We start from the raw sequence: 17,177 nt of genomic DNA, 5'->3' as shown, positions 1-17,177 counted from the left end.
GGGTGCATGGTGGGTGGGGATGGGGATGCTAAATGTCTGGCAGGAGTTGGGGGAGGGCATGGGAGCTGCTACAGGGGCTCCAGCCTCTGCCTCAGGACGGCCCGTGTCTAGCCCTGTGACCGCTTCCTTCCTGTCACGGTGGTCGCTGGCGAAGCTGCTCTGGCGCCAGTGTCTGCCTGTGTTCCCAGCAGGTGGGCTCTAACCAAGACTTTGTCTTGACCGGAGGCTCCTGCCTGACCCACATTAGCTGAATAATCAGCAGAACCTCCTGGGTGCCAGGCAGCAGCCCAAGAACCAGGGGGTGGACCTGACAATTGTGTTTGTGACCATCGTGGCTCACGCCTGTGACGTGAGCGAGGACCACAGGGAGGAGCCAGAAAGGAAAGAGCCACGACAGTCAGGGACGCACAGCCACTGGGGTACTCACGGAAGAGTCCAGGGACGCTGCTGGTGGGGATGGGGCCGCAAAAATCCCAGCCTGGCTCCGGGCTGCAGCGGGTCCCGCGCTCAGAGGAGCCGGTTCCCTCCAGACCCAGAGGAGCTGGTTCCTCTCCTGCCCTGGGGGACTGGAGGGCTGGGGTGGGGGATGGGGAGGCAGGGAGTGGAGACCCAGAGCAGACATGGGGCCCCTCTCATGGGGAGCCACCCTTGCACCAGGGCAGGGGCTGCTCTGAGGACAGGGGTGTTGGTCCTGTCCATCGACAGCAGGCCACGGCATCAGGGAGCGACAGTCAAGGGGCTTGAGGCAGCATATGGGGAGACGGATCTTTCTCTCAAAACGTGGTGCAGCTGCGACTGTGTCCATTACTGGACACGAGCTTTGGGGGTATCTGACCTATCACCCTCCATGCACAGGACACTGTCTCACACTGTGATGGGAAGGGTTCCCCCAGCTGATCAGGGCCTGGGCAGAGACCGGACTTGTGTATCTGTCATGAGACATTTGAGTTTTACGTCACTCAGAAGAATTCCAGGCCCTGACCACAGCCTGTGCTCGAGTATTCCCTTTTCAATTAAAACATCTGCCTCATGGGCAACACAGAGCCTCAGGGCTGGGCTATTTGAGCTCTGGAGCTGGTGTCCGGATGTGTCTGCACGTGACCACTCCCCGCGGCAGGTCTCACTTGTATTTGGGGTCACACTCAGGCTTGGATGACAGTACTTGGAGGAAGGTGTGGGGTGGGTCATTTCCACAAATCTTTCACAGTTATTTCATATCAGCACATTCTCCTAAAAGTCCTGCCTCCGCAGGGCCTGCCGCTCCACCACCCCACAGAGTGGGGAGAGGATGAGATAGGGGGGAGAGAAGGTCAGTCCAAAGTCTACTCCACCTGCCTTCCCCAACTGCTGGTTGTGGTGCCGTTTGTCTCCACTGGATGCTTTGCTTATCTGAAGCTGACCTCAGAGACCCCATCCATGTCTGACCTGGTCATTTCTATGTTCTACACGGTGGTGCCCCCCGCCTTTAATCCCCTCATATACAACCTGAGGAACCAAGCCATGAATTCAGCTGTGGGGAGACTGGTGAAGGGGAGACTCTCCAAAATGTAGTAGAGAAGATGACTTCATCACTCCATTATGAGACACTTATTTTAAATTTTCACATCATTCTCCCCTTTATATTTGTATAGTTACATGTAATTCCATTGTATAATTAAATATATATTCTTATTTTTAAATTATATTTAAGATGACTCCATATACCCCTATAGCTTTAATTGTTTCTCTTGTTAACACTTAGATGTTCTTTGATATTCTGTGTGTACCGGTGTTTGAATTTCTAGCCACTCTTTGCTCTTCTCCATTTCTGTGTTGCTGGCTGAAGTTTTCTCACTGGGGCATTATCTCCAGTCCCTAAGGCAGCTTCCCCTCTAATGTCACTGAACCTCAGGGTCACGTGTGGGATCAGGGGACACGGGTAGGACAAAGGCCCCTTTATTTTGTGTGTGAGGCCTTCACAGCATAAATAGGGCCCGAAGATCCATAGTGAATCGAGTAGTCATGACCTTCTGTCGATAAGGACCACACGTGATGTGGTAGAGACCCTCCAGGAAGCTCTGGTGTGGGTGCCTCCAGCATTTACCATAAACACAAAAGCAAAGTGACACCAGAAATAAGACAGGGACTTGAAAGCAGTTATTTTCAGGTGCAGTATAATCACTAAAAACTGACAATATATAGTGGGTAGGGTTTTTTAAGAAACAGTAAAGGGGGAGTTCCTGGTGGTACAGTGGGTGCAGCACAGTGCTGTATGCAGTCTCTGCAGCATGGGTTCAGTCCCCGACCAGCCAGGGAGCTACCCACATGGCACGGCAGACCTCTCCTGCCTCACCCGCTGCTCCCCTCAGCAGTGTATTTTGGTCAATCTGGCTCTCCTCCCCCACACCTCTCACACCAGCTCTCACCATCACATGCCTCTGTCCTGTACCCCAGCTCTTGTATAAATAAATAAATCTTTAAAAAAAATAAACATTAAAGGAACTTAGGAAACTATAATGGTAAAATCAAAATAATAGCTCGTGAACTGCACAATATTCTAATATATCCAGGAACAGTTGAGAATGGCAATCACAGCATCACACTGCACTTTACATGTGTGATTATCCACATTCATTTAATTACCTAGAATGCCTAGGAATTTGAGGACAGTGTCCTTCTGGGCACCTTATTACAGAGATCTCACCCAGAGTGTTTGTGTTTCCATGTGGAGTTCTTCAAACAAGAAAACTCCTCAGATTTACATATCATGAATGATATCATCATTTAGTGTAGACGTAAAGACATAAAGAATTTGAGGTTTAAATTGGGGGAATGAAAAGCCCCTGAGTGCACTTGCTTTCTGGCCTCAGCTCCTCTCTCTGACTGCATCCACCTGTAGTTTCCTGTCGTGACGTCCGAGGTTTGAATATTTCACGCCAAAATATTTCAATATAAAATGTAGTCCCAGGGCCTTCCTGGTGGTGCAGCGTTTAAGCACTGGGTTGCGAAGCTGCCTGCAGCCTCTGCAGCGCCAGTTCAATACCTGGCTGCTCCCCGGCCACCTGAGGAGGGTCCCACATGGCGCGCAGACCTCTCCTGCCGCCTGCTGCTCCCCTCAGCAGTGTACTTCGGTCCTTCTGCCTGCTCTGCTCCCTGCTCTGGCTCTGGTGAATTCTCTCACCCTCCCGTACTTCTGACTGTACCCAGTGCTTGTATAGATAAATAAATAAACAAACAAATAAATAAATCTTTAAAAATAAATAAATAAATAAATAAAATGTAGTCCCAATTGGACATCAGGCCCTTTAACTGTTTCTCAAACAGGTCACCCTCTGAGGGAATCAGGCTGACCTTGCCTTCAGCCGAGGCGAGTTCCGCAGGGCACATGGCAAATTTGGAGGCAGCCAGCAATGGTTAAAATATGACATCATCTTGATATATAAACATCTGGGTTGACAACTTGCTACTGTCATTTTAAATCATTGGCATTTTTATTTATCTGATGATAAATAACTTTGTTAAAATGAATTCTTGATACTGTCATAGTTTATTGGTCAATAAACTTTATGGGGTATAATGACAATAAAGTTATGAGATATAAGGAGAATTCAATACATGTATTGAATTAAGAACTTGAATCAGGGTATTTTAAACATATGCTGAGACTATTCATAGACTACATTTTGCCACTTGTGTATAAAATAAATAAAAATTTCAATTAATAAAATATTAAGTGCCTCAAGATTGTATGAATTTAAACATTTAAGCACATTTTAGATAGTTGTACAACATAATATACACTAAGAACACTAAAGACTCCACTGAAAACAAGAAATTAATTCAATGAGCCACATCAGTGTAGTTGGAAGCTGACAAAATCAACACATGAAAATCAATTGCCTTCTATATGCACAAAATGAACTAGAAGAGAAGGGAAGAAAACAATCCCACTTATAATCACGAGACTAATTACCATGGAGTAAATTAACAAAGGAGGTGAAGATAAAAGAAAAGACATTGTAAAAATAAATAAAAAAGACAAAGAAATGGAAAGATATCCCCTGCCCTTGGCTTAGATCATTCAACATTACCAATACCCATATGATCCAAAGAAATTTACAGATTCATCATAATCCCAATAAGAACTACAGTGGCATTCTCCAAGGATATAAAAAAAAAACCCTGGAATGTAAAAGACCCCCAACACCCAAAACAACACTGACAAACAGAGGAAGAATGAAGGAAGCTCACTCCAGAATCCAGTCCATACGATAAAGCTCTAATAGTTAAAGCAGCATGGCACTGGGACAAAAACAGACAGGCCGGCCACTGGAATATAATGAGGGCACAGCGACCCAACCTCATCAGGAGGGACAGTGACCCTACGACTGAGGAACCAGAGCAGGCTCTGGAGCAGGAAAGTGGGAAATGGTGCTGGGAGAAGCAGACAGACACATGCAGCAGAGAGAAGCAGGTCCTGCCCCACCCCCTGCAGAAGAGTAAACTCAAGCAGATAAACACCTATTTCCATGTGTGACAGCACCATCGTCCTGCAGCAAACCTCAGGATATGACACCTTGTGCAGAAACCCTAAAATACTATTTCCTAAAGATTAAAAGCAAATTATCCCAACAAAAGGACAATTCTAATGTAAGTGCAGGGACAGGGGCTGGGGTGGAAAAGAACCATAGGATACACAATTTCAGAGATGAGTAAAGTTGCTCTTCCCACAGGGCTGTTGACCCCCGTGGTCACTCACTTCTGCTGGACGTCCATTGTCTTTCCGCCCCACACACCCTCCCTTGGCTCCCTCCTGCCTATCTCCGTGTCCCTTCCCTCCCGCCTCAGGCCTTTCCCCACCCCCTCACACCCACCCCCAGGACATCTCCGTGAAGGGCACACGGGGGGTGACGGGCGACTGTCCAGCTTTCTAGACAGGGACTCAGGGCACTGTTATGACTAATGGTGCCCACCACGGTGGACACGACAGGTGGGGAATGGAACCTGGACATGAGGATTTGTATATTCATGTCCAGGGTGGCATGAGCCAGACACAATATCACATCTGCACACTGAGTGTGATAATTACTCACTGAGACTCACTGCAGGACACTCCAATTAACACAGTCAAGAAAACACACTTCCCCTCTGGAGGAAGGTGCCTGAGGGCTGGAATCTGGACCGTGTCCAACATGCGGATGCCAGCTCCAGATCTCAAATAGCCCAGCCCTGAGGCCTTGCTCTGTCCATGAGGTGCTGCAGGACTGGATGTAACATCCTGTGAGTGCTCAGAGGCTCCACACGAGCCCCGACAATGGAGTGAGAGGCCAGGACGCCCTCTGTCCTGCCATGGGTATAATCTCAGGAGAGAGACTTGACACGGCAGCAGGAACTCCCTCCCCAGGCTGCAGGTATTCTGTTCTTAAACAGTTTTCAGAATGGAAATCCTTCAGAATTGACTGTTTTTAGATTTCAAGCTTCATTTTAGATTTGAGAATTCACAGTAAATAAATATTCATTTTTATAAATCACGAAATCTAATAAATTCTGAAGGTGCACAAGTTTCTCAGTGCTCCACTGCCTTATCATGCTGGATGAGTCTCAGCGAGAGGAAATATACTCTCCTGGAATTTAAAGTGTTCAAAGGATTGAACAGAACATTGTGGTGCATCGTGTATTTGACAATTAATGATTCATAACTGGCATTTGAGCATTCAGCACCCTGAGTTCCTCTGGGCACTGTACAAAAGCACAACAATTAACGGAATTACATTGTGATGAAGAATGTCTCTTTACAGAAAAGAACTTGTTTTTTTTTTTTGTTTGTTGGTTTGTTTCCCAACTCCCCCACTCAGGGGTCGTTAGTGATATTGCACAGGAAGAGAATATGCCAGAGCTTCTGTCATCATTACCAATATCAGTCTAAAGATGTCTATATCTCGGATGATCTCATTACATGATTTATTTTCCCGTTTTTATTAAATTATTAGGAAGATTCCACCAATGTGTTGTAATTATGTTACGATGTGACCTTAAAAATCCTGTCTCCCCAGGGCCTGTCCCTCCACCACCCCACAGAGGGGGGAGAGGGTGAGATTGGGGAGGGGGAGAGTGGGCAGGGCTGCCCCGTGTCCAGACGTCCCCACTCACGCACGGGCCTGGGGGGAGGAACAAACCCGCACCCAGTGGACCTGGGGCCCTGGACCAGCAGGGACAGCCACACGCTCAGACAGTCAGGCTCAGCCCCCAAGCGGCCTCTAACCTGCACAGACGTGCATGAGTCTGAGGGGGACAGAGGGGCACGGGAGGGTCCCGGGGGTGGACGAACCCATCCTGCAGGAGGGATGTGTGGATGTCACCCAGGAGGAGACTCTGCAGGAAATGTGGTCTCTGAGTCCTCAGATGTGGGGTGTCAGTGTCAGGGAGATGAGGAGATGAGGGGACAGGCCAGGAGGCAGCAGTGAGGCCACAGGGGCAGGAATCTGACAGAGGAGGCATCAGGGCACGCCACATGAGGACGCAGAGCCCAGATCATTCAGTTCCAGGACAGTGTCAGGTCCTGGGGAGCAGGAAAATGGGGAACCACACACCCCATCTCCCTGCACACCCGTCCCTGTGGGGCCTCCCCAGACCAGGGCTGTGCTGGAGGAGCAGGAACAGGCTCTCCAGGGTGGGGATGGGCTGGGCCCTGGACCACCTCTGGGAGGTGTGCTGGGTGGAGTTGCTGGGGCCTGGGCAGGAGGGGGAGCAGCAAGACTGGGGCAGTCAGGAGGTACAGTCAGTCAGGTTTGTTGAGAGGTTTGAGATTGTAATTCTTAAATTTCTATAGGGTCAATTGAAATCTTCAAGCCTTCACCTATTTTCAGGACATGTTTGGACAGTGTGATAAAGTCACCTCACATGAGATGGAAATGAAAGGTTGAACACAGAAGCACATGCAGATGAGGGTACTAGATGCCGTGAGATCTAGAAGAAGTAATTACCTGGTAGATAGGCTGAATCATTATCTTATGCTGAAAACCAACTTATGTTCAATATTAAAATATCTGACAATGTTTTCTTCCTCTTTATTTTATTAATGCAGATGATGGCCCCAGGGGTGGCCAATCTCACGGCCATGAAATAATTTGTCCTCCTGGGTTTCCCACCCAGGGGACCATGGACTTCTTGCACCCGCTGCTCTTCTCCCTGGTCTACCTGTGCGCCCTGCTGCGGAACGGGCTCATTGTCCTCATCACCACCCTGGACCGGCACCTCCACACCCCCAGGTACTTCTTTCTGAGGAATCTGTCCTTCACGGACATCTGCCTCATCTCAGCCACGGTCCCCAAGTCCATTGCCAGCTCTCTGAGGCACAGCAGCTCCATCTCCTTCCCGGGCTGTGTCCTCCAGGTCTTCATGGTGGTTATTTCAGGAGTTACAGAGCTTCACCTACTCACCGTAATAAGTGTTGACCGCTATGCTGCCATCTGCCACCCCCTGCACTATGATGTCATCATGAGCAGGGACAGGTGTGAGCAGCTGACAGCTGTGTCCTGGATGGGTGGGGGTCTCTATGCTGTGATTAACACAGCTGGAACCTTCTCCTTGTCCTACTGTGGGTCCAATGTGGTCCACCAGTTCTTCTGTGACATCCCCCAGTTATTGGCTATTTCCCGCTCTGGAAATTTAATGAATGAACTTTTCCCCATGCTCATTACTTCAGTGTTGTGTATCTGCTGTTTTATTTTTGTCATCATTTCCTATGTCCACATCTTCTCTGCTGTCAGGAAGATCCCATCCACAGAAGGGAAGGCCAAAGTCTACTCACCTGCCTTCCCCACCTGCTGGTTGTGGTGCTGTTTCTCTCCACTGGATGCTTTGCTTATCTGAAGCCGACCTCAGGGACCCTGTCCATGTCTGACCTGGTCATTTCTATGTTCTACACGGTGGTGCCCCCCACCTTTAATCCTGTCATATACAGTCTGAGGAACCAAGCCATGAAGTTGGCTGTGGGGAGACTCTTGAATGGGAGACTCACCAAATTATAATAGGGGAAATGAGTTCATTACTCTTTACAAGACAATTATTTTAAATTTTCACATTATACTATTCTATATACTTATAATTATAAAATACATATTAATAATATAATAAATAATAAAACAAATATTAAATAAAATAAATGATAAAATATATATTAAGATAACTTCATATACCCTTAGTTTTAGTTGTTGCTCTTTTTACCTCTTAGGTGCTGTGTGATATTCCGTGTATACTGGGGTAACTGAACTTCCAGCCACTCTTTGCTGTTCTCCATTTCTGTAGCTCCCAGCCAAGAGAGGAGATGGTTGGGTTTCTTCTCTGTTGTCAGCAGCAGTTTCATCTGTTGTCATCTCAGTTGTCCCTTGGGCAGCATCTCCAGTCTCTAAGGTGGCTTCCCCTCTAATGTCTGACCCTCACGGTCACGTGTGGGATCAGGGGTCACGGTAGGATAGAGGCCCCTGTACTTAGTGAGTGAGGCCTTCACAGCATAAACAAGGCTTTTGGGTCCAAGTTTGAATCTGAGCAGTCACAATCCACTGTAGAGAAGGACCCACACACCTGATGTGGCAGAGACTCTTCTGGAAGCTCTGGTGTGGGTGCCGCCACATTTACCATAAACACAATCACTGCTTGGTGGACAGCAGAAATAAGAAAGTTAAGTTCCTATGCAGTATAATTACTAAAAAAAATACAAAAATTATTGGGTGGGAATTTTTGAGAAACAATCTGTTCAAAACAAAATGACAGCTAGTAGCCTGCCTTGCATCTAATATTTCCAGAAATGTGTTCGGGATGCCATCCATGACCTCACCCCACACTTCACAGGAGTGTTGTCCCCATTTATTTCATCCCCTAGAGTGGGCGGGTGGGAATGGTAGGACAACGACCTGGCCAGGCAGGTTATCAAGAGGAATCTCACACAGAGTGTCTGCATTTTTATGAACAGGTTGAATTGAAAGAAGTCGTTGGATTTATGTGCAAAAAGGTAACACTATCATTTGGTGAGTTCATAGACGTGCCAAGGATTTGAAGAAGATCTCATTTGGGAAGTGAAGCACCCTGTGGGTGAGGCTGCTGTCTGGCCTCAGCTCCTCTCTGCTGACCGCATCATCCTTTGCATTCCCGTCTGTGATGTTCCATATTTGCAAATTTCACACCAAATGTTTCATGATGAAATGCAGTTCCAATCGGATGTCTGACATTCATTCGGTCACTCTCAAACACACACCTGGGAGGGGCTGAGTTAGGCTGACCTTGCGTCCAGCGGGGGGGGGGGGGGCTCCAGGTGGAACCAGGCAAATCCGGAGACCAGCCGGGGGCGGTAGAACAGGTGGCAGAATCCTGACCTGTGAACTTCTGGGCTGACAATGGCCTACTGCTCTGTTAAGTGATTGACCTTTTTATTTTTAGTGTCGGATAAGTGACTCTGTTAATATTATTTCATGATGCTGTTACACTGGCCAATAAATGTTAAGGAATATGATGAGAATCCAGTGTGTGCCTTGAACAAGAAACTGGATCAGACCATTTGAAACTCATGCGCTTCACTGCCAACATTTTTGCCAACCTTGTACAACATAATTAGAATATATAAGTTAATAAAACATTAACTGCTCTATGTTGCATGAATTCAAACATTTAATCACAATTAAAACCGTTGATTTCTGATTTTTTTTTTCTTACTGGGCGTTACTAAATGATTTATATCACTGTTTCTTTTTACCATGGTAACCTGCTGCTAGCACAGTTGTCGGGATTCAATAACAACAGTTTTATAAATCCTCAATGTGCCAGAAGTTGTGCATTAAAGCTATTGATCCAGAAGTTCAAGAAATATATTACGAACTTAAATTCACCAGAAAGCCTCAAAGGCCAAAAGGGAAGGAAAATAATTATTGACCACGAGAAGCTGGGATACAGGAAGCAGAACTCCCTCCTGTGTCCTCGTGCAGGGGCGCGGGTCACTGCGGATACTGAGGCTGGAATCCACTGGACCGCCAGGCCACCCCCCACCCAAGGCTCCATGCCCTGCAGCACCACCACCTGCCACCAGCTCCGCCCGTCGGTGTCCTGGGCTGACCCTGCCACACGCGGTTTAGGAAAGGCCCGCACCACTCTGCGCACCCCAATCCCGGGCCCAGGCCCCAGAGCGCCCAGCCCTGCGTCCGGCAGATGCGGCGCCCCGGACAGCGCGGACCGGCCATCCCCGGGCTCTGGGCCTGCCGCGCTCTCGGCCCCTCCAGGGCTCTCTGGGACCCCACCCCGCCCTCTCAGGAGCCGAGGCCAGGGCTTGGGTGCCGACACCCTGCCGTCTGGGGGCTGCGCGGTGGGGGCCCGGGACCACACTCGAGGCGGGGTAGGAGCCTCAGGCCACCGCGCCCACCAGGCCGGGTCCCCTGCAAAAGTCAGGACTGCGTAGACACCGCCACCCCAGGTCGGGGCCCGCGCTGGGCTGGGGGCCAGCGACCTCTGTCAGCCAGTGAGGGGCACGGTGGATGCCAGGGATTCCCGGGCTGGGAGGTGACTACGGTCTTGGGGGGATGGTGTGACCGCGGCCGGGGAGCTCGGCGCTGACCGTGAAGTGGGGGCCAAGCCCGGGCAGCAGCTAGGGCCCCCCAGGACCATCCCCCAGGGGCTGCGGCTGGGCGCCCCGGGCTTGATCCCCCGCCCGGCTCCCTGCTCCGGGTCAGGCTGCCTCACCTGTCCCCTGCGCGGGTGGGGGTCAGGGGCTGGGGGGCTCTGCTGCCCACCGGGCCCGGGTCCGGCCTGGGGACCCTGCGCCCTGCCGGAGCCCCCAGGGGACCCGGGGCAGCAGCTTGAGTAGGGAACGGCGCAGGTGGCCTTCCAGGCACACCCGGAGCCCTCCCAGTGTCTGTGGGCACCCCTGGGGTTCCCAGGGTCCCCCCACCATCCCAGGACACAGCCACCCCGGCTGTGCAGAGGGAGTGCAGGGGAGTCACGCTGGGGACAGCGGGGCGCGGAGTCCCCCCACTTCCAAGCCGCCCCTGTGAGTCCTGGTGCTTGTCAGGCGAACAGGGGGCCTCCTCAGGGCCCGCGGCGCACCCCAGGTCTTACTGGGCTCCTCTGGGCGCCTGGGAGCACCCGTGACATAGGGGGGCCCTGGGGGCCTGAGACCCATCATGGGGCCACCCTCAACTGCGATACCATGGCCGTGCCTCGCAGGGGAGCCCCAGAGCAGGGCGCGCTGGGGAGGAGGTGATGGAGCTGGTGGGGGTGCGTGCTCATTGCTCACCCCGCCAGGGCGCCAGGGTGAGGAGCCACGGAGGAGGCGCTGGCATGCGCTGCGGACACCAGAGGGGCCCCTCGGTTCCCTGGCAGCCTCTGTCTGTCCCCCGTTGGGACGGTACCACCAGGAGCAGGGTGGGCAGTGAGGGGAACCAGCGAGCAGAAGTGGGTGTGTCCGGTGAGGACCCGACGTGAGGGGTGAACAGGACACCCCTGATACGCGAGTCCTCCGCCTGCTGTTTCAGTTCCCAGGCCCAGGCCCGGCTCGGAGGGGCTCTGGGGCTCCCCGCACACCCTCTGCCCCCCGCGCGAACCAAGCTCCCAGAGGATTGGACACAGGCGGGGTGGGCGGGGTGGGGTCCCCTCCGCACAGAGGGTGGGGGCTGCAGGGAAAACTAGCAGAAGCACGCCCAGGCGGGCTTTAAGGGATGCGCCGGAGTCCCCAAGTCCGGCTCTGTGGCAGGGAGGACCGAGGGCGCGTGGGCCGAGGCTGGGGTGTGCAGCGACCCCAGGGGCAGCCGGTGTTCTGGCCCCTCCACTCCCCAGCGGTGCCTCAGCCCATCTGCCTGCTCTGCCCCCCGCTGTCCTGGGGGGTCTCCCCACCACCACCCCCACCCCACCCAGCGGGTCCACGCAGCCGCGCCTCAGCCCTGCGCTCAGTCAAGCCCAGGACAGCCGGCCAGGCCCCAGCTTAGCTCAGGGGAGCGTCCTGTTCCCGGGGACCCCGGGGATTTCTGAGCCCCAGCACCACCCGATCCCCCAGGGGAGCACGCCTCAGCCCGCGGCTCCCTCCTGTCCAGCAGGGAGCCCCGCCTGCTCAGCAGGCCAGCGCCAGGGCAGGGGTGGGCACAGGCCACAGCGCCCGCCTGGCAGGCCGCCGACCCCCGCTGGCATCCCCCCTGGGCAATGCGGGTCACCCCTCCCGCTGCCCTCCAGGGCCTGGCCCGGCCCCGCCCCACACAGGCCTGGCATCAGGGCAGAGGGCCGGAGCCATGGACGCCCTAGCGCCCTTTCTGCGCCCGTGCTTCTCGGCTGTGCGCAGGGTGGGAGACCAGCCTCCAGCCCCCGGGTGGGGGCAGCCTGGGCGGATGCTGCAGGGAGCGGCGCTCGGACACGGGGAGGTGCCAGCTGGCGGGGATGTGCAGGGGGCAGGGGGCACGGGGGGTACAGCGGGCACAGCCGGCCTCCACCGCGGGCCAGACACGCCACAGAGGCAGCGACGCCTCCAGCCGCCCGGGGCCCACCGCGGAGACAGCACCCGGGGGAGAAGCGTCTGGGGGACCACAGGGGTGGCGGTCCGCAGCGGCGCTTGTGGCCGGGTCCAAGGTCCACAGGGACAGGAGCCTCAAGGCACCAGTAGGCCACGGCGGCTGGTCCCGCCCCAGCCCCCACCCCTGCCCCTCCCGCCCGCCGGGACACTTTTCCTAAAATTTCATTAGACAAACGCCCGGATCTCCGTCTCTGCTGACCAGTCCGGCATTCAGAAGCCCCAGCCCGCCTGCCGCGGGGCCGGCCGGGACGTGCCTCCACCCGCTGCCGCTGGACACCCCTGCTGGCTGAAGGCTGCCTCTGTCCACCGGCCGCACGGGCTGGGCTGGCCACGCGCAGGGACCCCTCGAGGGAGGGCGGGGCCAGCGGGGCGGGCAGGGGCGCAGCAGGCGGCCGGCGCGGGAGGGTGGGAAGCAGCCCCACCTGCGGGCAGCCCGGGCCACGCCCGGCCCCACGGAATAGACTCACCTGAGCAGGAAGCTGCCCCTCGCTCTGAGGCCGCAGACGCGCGGCCCCTCCTCGTCATCGCTGTCCTGACGGCGTCTTTGAAGTCTTTGTTCCTCAGACTGTAGATGACGGGGTTCAGCAGCGGGGTGACCACAGTGTAGAAGACGGAAATGATCTTGTTGATCTCGGGGGACAGGTGGGCATTGGGGCGCACGGACATGGAGATCATGGTCCTGTAGTAGTAGATGGTGACCACGGCCAGGTGGGTGCCATACGTGGAGAATGTCTTGGGGTAGCTGGAGGCAGAGGGGATCCTGAGGATGGCGGCCACGATGAAGACGTAGGACACGAGGGTGAGGAGGAAGCACACGCACAGCGCGGAGACGGACAGGGCGAAGATGACCATCCCGTTGACGTAGACGCTAGAGCAGGAGAGCCGCATGGGGGGGGCAGATCGCAAAAGAAGTGGTCGATACAGTTGGGGCCACAGAAGTCCAGCCTGGAGATCATCAGGCAGGGCAGGGCCCCTGTGCCCACACCGGCCACCCAGGAGACGGCCACCAGCTTGGCGCAGGTCTCAGGGCACATCAGGAGGGGGTAGTGCAGGGGGCTGCAGATGGCCAGGTAGTGGTCATAGGCCATCGTGGCCAGGAGGAAGCACTCGGTGGCCCTGAAGAACACAAAGAAGTAGAGCTGGGCCATGCAGGCAGGGAAGAAGATGGTGCAGCCCCAGGCCAGCAGGCCGGCGAGCAGCGGCGGCACGACGGTGGAGGTGTACCAGACCTCCAGGAAGGACAGGTGCTTGAGGAACATGTACATGGGCAGTGCAGCCACCGGTCATGGCTCGCCACGGTGATGATGACGACGTTCCCCGCCACCATGAGCACATAGATGAACAGAAAGATGGCCAACAGCAGGGACTGCCACTCGAGAAGGTTCTGGAACCCCAGCAGCTGAAACTCAGTGACAGCAGACACATTTGGGGGCTCCATTGCCTGCGGAGGGGAAGAGACCTTGGACAGCACTGCGGACAAGGCATGAAATTCCTCGGTGCTGTCTGGAACATGAGAGACTCTCTTCAAGCACTCCCGTCTCCACGACTGCTTTCTGTAAGTACTTGTGCGGCTCCACCTGGCATTTAGACCACTGTAGTTAATATCCTCATGTGTCTTCATGGTAGTAATGGAGCCATGAATATTATTGGACGTTGTCGCCAAAAGAAATCTTCACAAGCATGTGATGAAAGAGCAGGTGAGCTTTTCATAACAGCGTAGAATTCTTGTGCATTCACATTAGCTAAGCACAGCATCTTTATGTTGAACACCGACTCTGTGATCCAGGTATCAGAAGGTCAAGATGCTGCTTAAATACCTGAATGTTGGTTTTGATGAAATGTGTCTTGGCATCTGAATGTCTTATTTAGACTATATGTGAACTTCTTGTGTATATTTTTAAAATTTATTCATACAAGAGCTGGGGTGCAGACCAAAGGGGTGTGTGTGTGTGTGTGTGTGTGTGTGTGTGAGAGAGAGAGAGAGAGAGAGAGAGAGAGAGAGAGGATTCGCCAGAGACAGAGTGGGGCATAGCACAGGCCGACTGACTGACATACACTACTGAGGGGAGCAGTGGGCAAGCAGGGAGAGGTCTGCCATGCCCTGTGGGAGGCTCCCTGCTGTGGAGGGGGCAGATAGCTTGTCAGTCAGCGCGGTGCTTAACCCCTTCAGCCCCAGGGCGGTCCTGTTGACCTCTCTTCCCTCAGAGCCCTGAACCCGTTATGGGCCCGCAGTTTTCACGGGCCTCGCCCACCTGCGGGTTCTCCTCAACCTCCACTCCTCCCACTTCCCGGCCGCAACCCCACCCCGACGACGGCCCGACGGGCTGCGCAAGGGGTTGTGGGAAATGTAGTCTCCAGCCCCTGTGGTTCCCGCGGAGGTTTCTGGGCGGGGCTTCCGCGATCTGCGCAGGCGCGGCCCCGCCCCCGTCCTTTCGAACGTTCTGGCGCCTCCGCGAGCGCTGGGGCGCCCCGAGGTGAGCGCGGGTTTGTCCCGGGAGGCCGGGCTCGGGGGAGCGGCGGCGCCGGGGGGGTTGGGGAGCGGGGGGCGCGGGCGAGCGGGGGCCCCGGCCGCGTGGAGTCGGGCGCTTTGGAGCCTTTTCCCCCCGGAGCGCGCGTGGGGGCGGGGCAGGGCGGTTGGGGAGAACGTCCCGGCCTTTCCGGGGTGTCCCCGGCGCGGCCGCCCGGCCCTGGCCCCGGACGCTGCCCGGGGTCTTCCCGGGGCGGGGGGACGGGGTCCCCGAGGCGGGGGCCTGGGGAAGCGCGGGTCCGCCTGTGCGCATGCGCGCTGACTCCTCTGGGCCCCCCCAAAAGTCGGTGTGTGAGGGAGGGGAGACCAGGCTGCGTTTCTGGGGGGGGTGTTGCGCCCGGGGCCGGATTCACGGACCCAAGGTGGGCGGGTGACGTCGCGAGGGTTGTCAGGGGGAGGCGCCCCTGTGGGAGGTCCCGGGAAACTGGGTTGGCAGGGCTGGTGCGGGGAGTTCCTGGGGCTTTAGAGGCTTGTTTTGGAATTTCCGGGCGCGCTTTGCGTTCCCGCCCCCAGGCGGCGTCCTGCTGGCTGCTGCACTCTGGCCTCCTGCCTGGACTTTTGCACACGGGGGGGGGGGGGGGGGTGCGGGGGGGGAGACTGCATCCCTGTTGGGGTGTCCACGGAGAGGAGGGCGGGAAGGGCGCGGAGCCACTGCCGGGTGTCCTGGCAGAACAGTGCGTTCGGGCGTCGTCTCGTTGGAAATCGTGGCCACACTCTGAAGTGACTCCTCAGCTTTGAGACGGTGGTTCTTGGCGTGACTGTTGACCAGGCAGTGGGCAGTGTCACCTTTTACTAAGTTATGGTGAACCTTCAACCCAGGTTCTGCGGCTCATGGACTCGCGGGGCCTCTCCTGCCCCTGCTGGAAGCGTCACACGGCCGGCACCTCAGTGACTCTCTGGTGTCTCCAGGCCGCGTGTGGCGGGCTCTGGACAGGAGACTCCAGGACCCCGTGCAGCTGCCTCCGTCCTCTGTGCTGGACCCATCGCCCCTCCCAGCGCCGCTCCAGAGCCCTCATGCCTCTGTGAGAGCAGCGACAATGGACCAATCTCTGGTGAGTGCTGTGTTTGCTTCACCTCCAGGTGCATTGACTTTATGCGAGTTCATCACGGGACATGTAAATTAGAAACATAGTTTTCTCCAGGGACACATTCCTCACCAGAGAAAGGTGTGGCTTAGATCCAGGCACTTCACATGTCCAGCGTGTGTGAAGATGGGGCTCTGCCCTGGTGCTCACGCAGCGCAGAGTCAGAGTCTGTACCTGGGTCACGGTTGATGACGCTGAAGGTGTGGACTGTGGCTCTTCACCCCGCTGGACAGAAACACTTCCCAGCTCTGCGCTGGTCAGGTGTGGGGTGAGGGAGGAGGGGGAGGATGGGGCCTGAGGACCTGAGTGCAGAATGGGGGTGAAGGAGCCGCATGTCTTTTAAAAAGGACAACTGATTTTTTTTTCAAGATTTGTTTATTTATTTATACAAGCACTGGGTACAGTCAGAAGCGCTGGAGGGTGAGAGAATTCACCAGAGCCAGAGCGGGGAGCAGAGCTCGCAGAAAGACTGAAGTACACTGCTGAGGGGAGCAGCCGATGGCAGGAGAGGTCTTCGCGCCATGTGGGATCCTCGTTGGCGATCGAACTGGTGCTGCAGAGGCTGCGGGCAGCTTCACAAACCAACGCTCAACCCCTTGCGCCCCCCAGGAGGCCCCAACTGAATTTTTAAGGTTTCTGCGCAGTAGCTAAAATCATATACTGTGTCCTGCACAACTCTCGGAGACTTTCATGCAGGCATCAGTCTTGGCATGTGTGCCGTTGAGTCCAATGGGGATCCTTACATACCTGTCCCTGCCTTTCTCTCAGGTGGCCTGCAAACTGAAGGTGCCCCGTAGACTCTTCAGAGTCCTTTTTTCTGGCCGTTGTTTCCACTGCTCCTGCGCTTTTCTCCTTGGTGTGGTCTGAATGCATTTCTAGTGACACTACTACACCCTAAGTTGCTCTCCAGTCCAGTCACACTCTCCAAAATTTCCTGCCATGTTTGAGAACACCATGTGTGACCTTTGGGAAATTTCATTTTTTTAAATTGTTTTAAAGCTTCTTATACTTTTTTCTTATTATTTTACTTATTTTCCCTCCTTGA

The 17,177-nt window shown here is 54.8% G+C and overlaps 1 pseudogene across 1 annotated transcript; it reads right to left on the bottom strand.

Annotated features, from left to right (window-relative positions):
* Positions 1–12,251: 12,251 nt before the first annotated feature.
* LOC311176142 (olfactory receptor 11L1-like) lies at positions 12,252–13,958 on the bottom strand (annotated as a pseudogene). Its single transcript has 2 exons — positions 12,988–13,958; positions 12,252–12,523 (listed from the first exon to the last, which is right to left on the bottom strand). The product of its transcript is annotated as an olfactory receptor 11L1-like (transcript).
* Between the last annotated feature and the right edge of the window lie 3,219 nt (positions 13,959–17,177).

Source organism: Talpa europaea (assembly GCF_964194135.1).
Source record: "Talpa europaea genome assembly, chromosome: 8".
NCBI classification, from domain to species: Eukaryota; Metazoa; Chordata; class Mammalia; order Eulipotyphla; family Talpidae; genus Talpa; species Talpa europaea.
This window is presented reverse-complemented; position numbering and strand designations above follow the sequence as displayed.